This window comes from Pelmatolapia mariae, linkage group LG3_W (genome assembly GCF_036321145.2).
Source record: "Pelmatolapia mariae isolate MD_Pm_ZW linkage group LG3_W, Pm_UMD_F_2, whole genome shotgun sequence".
NCBI classification, from domain to species: Eukaryota; Metazoa; Chordata; class Actinopteri; order Cichliformes; family Cichlidae; genus Pelmatolapia; species Pelmatolapia mariae.
In genome coordinates, this window is record NC_086229.1 from 83725356 (window position 1) to 83733294 (window position 7939).

Sequence of the window (7939 nt, forward strand, 5' to 3'; positions counted from 1 at the left end):
GAAATAAATGAAAAGGCTATGACATCATACTAAATCAGCCAATTGATATTGATAGTTTAAACAGGTACAAGAGAATATACAATACAAGAGAGTGTGAATGAAAAAAAAAAGTGTGATGGATTCTTATCTGGTATGAAGTCAATAAAACCACGGAGTGGTGCCGGGTGGCAGTAGAGCTGTCCGTCCACATAGGGCTGGTCCTCGGCGATGTCAGCGAGGGAGCCCTTTAACCATGGAGGCAGTTCTGTTGCCTACATGGTAGAGGGTGACGTTACCTCAACACCTAGACAGAAAATGAACACACACACACACACTTTTTAATCTTTGCAGCCATCATACTTTACTGTCTTTTTCCGCTTCACTTTATAGGAATAGAGGTCCATTGGTTGTTTTTGTCACATAAAATACTATAAAAACACTCAATAAAGCAGAAAAAAGAATTGAAAAAAGAAACAATAACAGCATCATATTTTAAAGTTTTGTACCATGACTTTAGTAAGACTTTCAAAAAACCATCATAAATTAACTGTACATGATAGCACACTGTCTGTGAAGGTTCTCAGTCATCCAGGTCATCGTAGTCTAAGGAGCTTGGAAAGAAAAGCGTCTGGACTTCTTTGAGTTGCTTGAAGACGTTTCATCTCTCATCCGAGAAGCTTCTTCAGTTCTAAATGGTGGAGAGTCCCAGATTTAAAACCCAGTGGGAGTTTCCCCCCAAAGAGGGACAAAGGACCCTTTGTCCCTCTTTGGGGGGAAACTCCAAAGGGTCCTACAAAGGACCGTTTGTCCCTCTTTGGGGGGATACTCCCACTGGGTTTTAAATCTGGGACTCTCCACCATTTAGAACTGAAGAAGCTTCTCGGATGAGAGATGAAACGTCTTCAAGCAACTCAAAGAAGTCCAGACGCTTTCCTTTTCATGATAGCACACTGTTGAAAAGAAATAGTCATTGATGCGACCATCTGCTTGGTATCATATTTATTAAAGTAATTAGGAGGAACTGTGTGATTGCGCAACAAAAATTTGTCACGCTACTCTTATCTGATTTTTGTTCTGTCTGTGAACAGATAAGTATGTTTAAAAACAAACAAAGATAACAAAATGAAAACGTACAAAACATAGTACTATTGTATTGTGCACATTAAATTGTGCATCTGATGTCAGTGATATACAGTTTTAATTTAGTTTTTTAGTTTTAAGTTTTAACAGTTTAAATGTCTTTAAAGTGTTTCCACACATAAATCAACTGTCAGATTTAATATGATTACTAAAGAGACAAAAATCTCAGTTTAGTGTTTTGTGTTTGCGTTAGACCTGATATAACAAACACAATGAAAAAGTGTGACATAAATTTTCTTGTCAAAGTTTACAAGTCAAGTGTACAGTTAGCTTTGATTTTGAGGCAGCACAGTATGAAAGAGAAGTTTTACAGATACAGAACATTTAATACCAGAGACAGACGCTGACTAACATGCTACAGTTCATCTTTATTATTTTCTAGTTGTGTTAGTGTTGCCATCACACTGCGTAGTTTCTCTTCATTGTCATTGATTTCTGCAGCTGTTGTCTCAAAGTACTTATCCATGTACTCCTTGCTGGCTCCCATGAAAGTCTTTAGGTCATCCATTAAATCCAACACTGGTCTAAGCAGTGATGTAGAAATCAACAATGGCTTCATAACTTCAGTCAAAGGATCCATGAGACGTCCAAAATCATAAAAGATAGCTGGAACATAGGCTCTGTCTAAATTATTTTCAGCCTGGAAGACAAAAATAAACCAAATTAATGTAACAAAATATACAAAAATATGTAGCTATGTGCAAAAAGACTTTAATTATGTTTGGTTTTAGTTGTTATAGCAATACATATTTTTCTGTTAGCACGCTGTCAATATCCATGTCCACAACATGGTCATTGACAGACTCACCTTCCTTCTTGCTATTAACTTTTGTAATGTTTCAACTTTTTCCTTCAGGTCCTCCTGCAAAACCAGAAAGAACATCAACAAACATGCGTGTGAAACATGTAACTGTGACAAAGTGAGCATTTTAAAAGTAAAGAGGAAAGCTTAACCATTAATCGGTCTGTCATGATTTAATGGTAAAAGTGCTTAATTAAAAGTTCAATTCTTTTTTAAAACAGCAACAAAAAAAGAAAGTTAACAAACAGTTTACCAGTTCGTCCTTGTTTATCAGTGCACTTGAAAGATGGAGCAGACACAGCAGAGTCAAAATCATAACTAAGCCTTTGGTAGTTGTGACACCACTCATGGTCAACTGTGCCGCTGCCATCAAAGTTTCTGAAACACATTAAAAGTATAAATAAGGATTTGTAAAGAAATGTACAAGTAGAGATGTTGCATGAAAATCTGCCTGCAATATTTTTTCATGGTACAATGTTGCTGTTCTTACCTGCCAGTGACAAAAGAACTGATGAATGCTGACATGGACTGACACACACAAACTCACACACACAGTGGCCCCTCCTCTATGACACGGCTCGGCTGTGGGTGTGTCAAAGTACTTCTTTCATTTCAATTCCAAAAAGTCCCGTTCTGCTGTGGGTTCATAGGTTCATACTAGCTGTCTGTCATCCTGGTAACAGGGTAAGGCTGGTCACTGTGAAACCTCAAACACCTAGTTAAAAATGTAATAAAGTAAAAATTTGTCAAATACAGACAACTTTTATTTCATTATATAGTCACACGTAAATGGTTTAAAGAAGCTCCACATTTTTAACATTTGTATCTGTGAGTGTATGTTCAGACATTCAGACTGCAGACATTTCTGCATGTCTTAATCACATTACACAAAAAAGGTTGGGGACCGCTGCTATAGGATGCTGGATGATCTATTGAGACCGAGAGACCTGTACAGGTCTTTCTGTACAGGTCTTTCTACACAAATCTTGTGTAGTTAGTGTGTAGTGTAGTCAAAAGTTTTGTTGTGTGTGTCAGAACAATGAGACGACTGCTGAATGTTACAGGTGTTACAGGAGTGATACATCTCCTGTTGTCAGGCCTGCAGGTATCAGACTGTTGTTCTCATTTATCTCATAGTGGACAGAAATTATTTTTGGAGTGGCACAAATAATTTGTGTGGCATCAAATTTGATGCAGAACAGCTGATTGTTCTGTAAATAGTTTGAAATGTTTATTTAAAAATGCATTGGCTGCATTTAAAAAAATAGCTGCAAAAAACTTTATTGTTTGCATAACTCAGTTACTTTTTTGAAGAAGTAACTATATAATTAATTGCCCAACATTGGTCATTATATACTGTATTTTGCAGACAGAGAGTTACAGGACTCTCTCCCAGACCACAGACTCATAATACAAGTCAGAGCTTTATAAAAAAAAATAAAATTAAATTAAAAAAAGAAAGTTGTGTTTTCGAAATTGGAGTTCAAGTTATTTTTACTTCCAATAGTGTTAACATGCTACACAGGCCAATGACTAGATTTTTTTTTACATTTTCATTGCAAATGGGCTAAAGCAGTTTAAAAGTAGTCTAACATAAAAGTAAATGCTGTAATTTGATTATCTTAATAAACCAGGTAACTTGGATGGATTCGATGCTGGCGTGACCACAGTGCACACGTCTGCTGTTGCTCACAGTGGTCCAAGGGATCGCTCAGGGAGTTTGTGTGTTCGCTCAGACACATGAAAAATTAGAGGGAACATTGGCCGTCACTCCTAAAACTTCCCCCCGTTTCTTAACAACTAGATGCCATGTTGCCATACCATTTTTTTTTTTTTTTTGATTGGTCGACATGGTACCTTTTTGGACGAATAGGAAAGAGAGGTGGGGAGGTAGGGGGTTGTTTTTGCTCACAGGCGGAGAGTGCTTTCGAGCCTTTTTCCTTATAAAACGCCGTTTTACCGTTTCTTCCCGCAGTAAATATAAACAATGATAGTATTCAGGAAGAAAACCAAACATTGCATATTTTTTTAATCACAACTCTGATTTTACGTGGCCTATCAAAACAATTTAAAAACTGGTATAAAGTCCACACTTTTTCCGTCAATTGTTCCGTCTGTCCTGCTCACATCTCCAATGGTTGTACACGTTGTCATTAACGTGGCTTCACTCCACATTAGCCACGTCGCTTTGCTAGCTAAAACACCGGTGTCGGCACATAAGGACGCTGTCATAGCCTGTCAACGACGTTGATTAGCTGCGTATACATGAATGTGAATCGCATCATTGGCTGGACTATGGGATAAGGAGGCATCGTTCTGATCCCATACGGGAGCAGCCAGTCACTCACTGACTAACACTGCAAAACAGAATTGTTAAAGTATTAATTTTAATTTCAATTCATTTAGATTGTTTTGTGCGCAATGCAGATTTTCTGTGCGCAGAGACCATGCCAGCAGTGCGCACGTGTGCAGCTTAGAGGGAACATTGGCCATAAGTGTTCTGTAAGATCTTTTTTTTTTAAATTAAAATAAATCTTTAAAAAAAACTTGTGTAAATCTAAAATTCTCCTTCTTACATCCTTACTGGGTTTCTAGGACTCATAAGATTGTTATAAGTATTGTCCAATCCAAATACTGTTGTCAAACAAACATTCTTTATGCCGGCAAGGAGAAACTACTACAAGAGCTCAATCATGATCATTAACAATCAATTATAAGACCTTGGCTTTGTCAAGTTAAACCCCATCACAGGATAATGGAATCTCAGCAGTGATTAGAATTTGGACAGGAACCCCCAGATGAAGGTGGAGGTTTGGATGGATTCTGTGATGATGAAATAGTGTACTAAAAATTATTTTCTTGAATTAAAACTGGGTTGTTTCACTTAAATCCGTGACCTTCAGGATTTCTAATGAAAAGTCATTGTTATTGTTATTGTATCTTTATTTCAGACATATACAGCAAACCAATTGATACACGTACATGTGCTTGCATTTACATGTACAAATATGTAAATACACACATGTATGTGCTCAGACAAAACAACAACAAAAAAGAAAATAAATAGAATAGAGTCTAAATGACATGAAATTACAATTATTAAGTCTGAAATGGAGTAGGAAGAAGTATGTACATACTTATTAATCCCTATCCCATGCATAACATTCTGTTAAATCCCACTATTCATTGTTTAATTGCTTTAAGAGTCTTCAGATTTAATTTTCACCTCAATTCATCCTCTGTACATTTCCTGGTAACATATTTTATCTGGCTTTGTACATATTTTTTTTTTGCAGTTTTATATTTTATAGGATCCATAAACTTCAGAATTTTTAATTTCAAGAACAAATTCAAGAAAAGTTAGGAAGCAAAGAAAGACAGTCATCGTCTCCATTGTAAGTGGGCGGGAGAGGATGCTACAGTTTGTACAAGAAGCATCAGCTCTGATTTATTTTAACTTTAGGGCTTGATGAAGAAAGTGCAAGAAAAAATCTTTACATGATACAGTTACATACAAATTACATACAAATATATAATGTTTAAATATATATTCGAACATTAGTGAATTATTGGTCAATATCAGTAAAGCAAAAGACATTCTCTGTTTACTACAACATTGTGCCAAATTAATTTAATAAAATTACATATGAATAACTTCATGGAGGACAAGCTCCTTGTGGCACCCAGCTCTCTATTTTTGCATCAAACTCATCTTCTTGTTTATTATAGTTCTTAAATTCTTCATCATGTGCGAACAGATGTTAACGATTTCCTTCAGTGGTTTGCAATCAGGCAATAATCTCTTCACCATTTCCAGCCGATGAGCGTAGTTCTCCAACATTGCCTCAACACCTGATGTTGCTATTCTGTACATGAATTGTGCCTGAATGAGAAAAATAAAAGTTTCAGCAGAATCACAAAAACAGATCACTAATTATCAGATCAGTAAATGTATGCTGATGTTATTGGAGGTTTTTCTTACTGATATAATGAATTAAACACTTTCTCAGTCAACGTGTGAGTAACTTGGAGAGTGACTGACCCACCTTTAGCCTTTGTTCTTCTTTTATAGCTTTGTGCAGGGTTTCCTTGAATAGTTTCTGAAAATGAAAGAAGCAGAGCATAGTAAGTGTGACAGCCGGTTGAGGAACACAGTGAAAACCACAGCAAAAGAAGAACATTCTAACAAGAACATATTATTTATGTAAAACTAACAAAAATAAAGGAAACATGAGCATTTACCAGTTGCTCCTTGTCATTCAGTGAACTTGAGAGATCAAACAGTTTTGTGATGGTTTCCTTTCTATATTTGTCTTCTGCCTGATGGAAAAAATAGCACATTTAAATTTACTAGATGCATCATGTACACTGCAGTTACTATACTTTCAGCATATCACTATAGACAGTTCAATGTAAAATGCACTCATTAAGTAAATACACACAGCAGATTTTAAAAAACTAACTTGGAGCCTAAACAACCCACCTTCCGATTGTCTGCTTCTTTTATCGCTATCTTCATGTACTCAAGCATCTATAGTCCATTGCAAATAAAGAAAAAAATAACAGCAGTTAATGAGCTTGTAACCGTACATCTACACAGAAGCGAGTAATGGTTGAATCATAAAAGGGAATTCAGCAAGAATGAATTCACCAGTTGGTCCTCGGTATACAGGGAAGTTGAGACTGAAATGAGGCACAGCAGAGAGAAGATGAGAAATAAGCCTGTGGCACTAGCTGGTCCCCTGGTTCTGGAAAAATCTGCTGCTGCCATCGCTTGTAAAAGTGGAACAAGTGCTCAGCTTGAGAAAAAGTTGATAAAACAAAGAAATTTGGAACAATAGATTGTTAAAAATGTAATATATATATATATTTACCTGCTGTATGAATCTAGGAAAAGCTGCTGTACCATACAGGCAAAGACTGAAAACATAATGAGATAACATGCTGCAAATGCTTTGTATGCAATGTGACTTAACTCAACCCACGTCTCACGTGTGAGCAGCCCTTTCACTTTTGTTTTCAACAAAGCTTTTGTGTTTGTCTCGTCTGCTTTATAGGAATAGAAGCCCATCAGTTATTGTTAGAACATACCACGACAAAACACGTTTTTCCACTGAGCTTTTAGGATGACACTTCATAATACTTATCATAAGTGGATTGTGAATTATTTTATATATTTTTTTTATTAGTGTTTAATAAGTACTAGAAAAGTTTGGATTATATTTACTTATTTGAGTCGTTTCCTTTAATTAAAAAATTAAATTCAGTGTAACTCTCAACCCGCCACACTAGTTACATACTTTTAATTCTTTCAGTTTTGGGGAAGAAATAAAGTAATATATACTATGTTTTTATAAAGCATAGAAGATGTAGAAAGAGTAAAAAAGAGAAAAGCACACACAGAGCAGTCAGTGTGATATAATTTATTTAATATAGGACAAGTATTCAGGGCTAGCCCTCATTGCTGTTGTTGAGTATTCAAAGTTAAATAGAAGATCTATATTAACCAAAAAGACACAAATAAAAGGGAACACATTAAGATAACAATATGTGAATACAAGTTTCTTTTTTGTTTTTTATCAAAAGTTAGTAAAAACTACTTTTTTCTAAGTTTGAGTTTAATAACACAACGATTATCAGTCTATTATGCAAAATGCAATAAAAGCTGCTTCCCAGTGAGAACAGCATAAACAACTTACAGCTGTCATTTCTCTTACAGAAAACCATCATATTTAATGATGAGATTTATCATTATTTTATGAATTATTTTGTATTATCATTTATTTTAAAGACATTATACAGAAACTTTTAAAGTTTATTCGGTTGAGTTTTAGGATGATTTTCATGTTTTCCTCTTTTATTTCCCCATTTTCACCATTTTTCTTCTTCCTCTCTGTCTGATGGGATGATGGTTCTCTTGTAAAAGCGTCTCAAACTATTTACTAAGTCCATCATTGCAGGAAAATCCTCAAAAAATGACGATGTCCGTATTAGTTCTTCAAAAGATTGAAGAAACTG

The 7939-nt window shown here is 35.4% G+C and overlaps 1 long non-coding RNA gene across 1 annotated transcript; it reads right to left on the reverse strand.

Moving 5' to 3' along the window:
- Window positions 1-1347: 1347 nt before the first annotated feature.
- LOC135932572 (uncharacterized) lies at window positions 1348-2296 on the reverse strand. The gene is made up of 3 exons (XR_010573573.1): window positions 2175-2296; window positions 1928-1981; window positions 1348-1759 (listed from the first exon to the last, which is right to left on the reverse strand). It is a non-coding gene; the product is annotated as an uncharacterized LOC135932572 (long non-coding RNA).
- Window positions 2297-7939: the final 5643 nt, after the last annotated feature.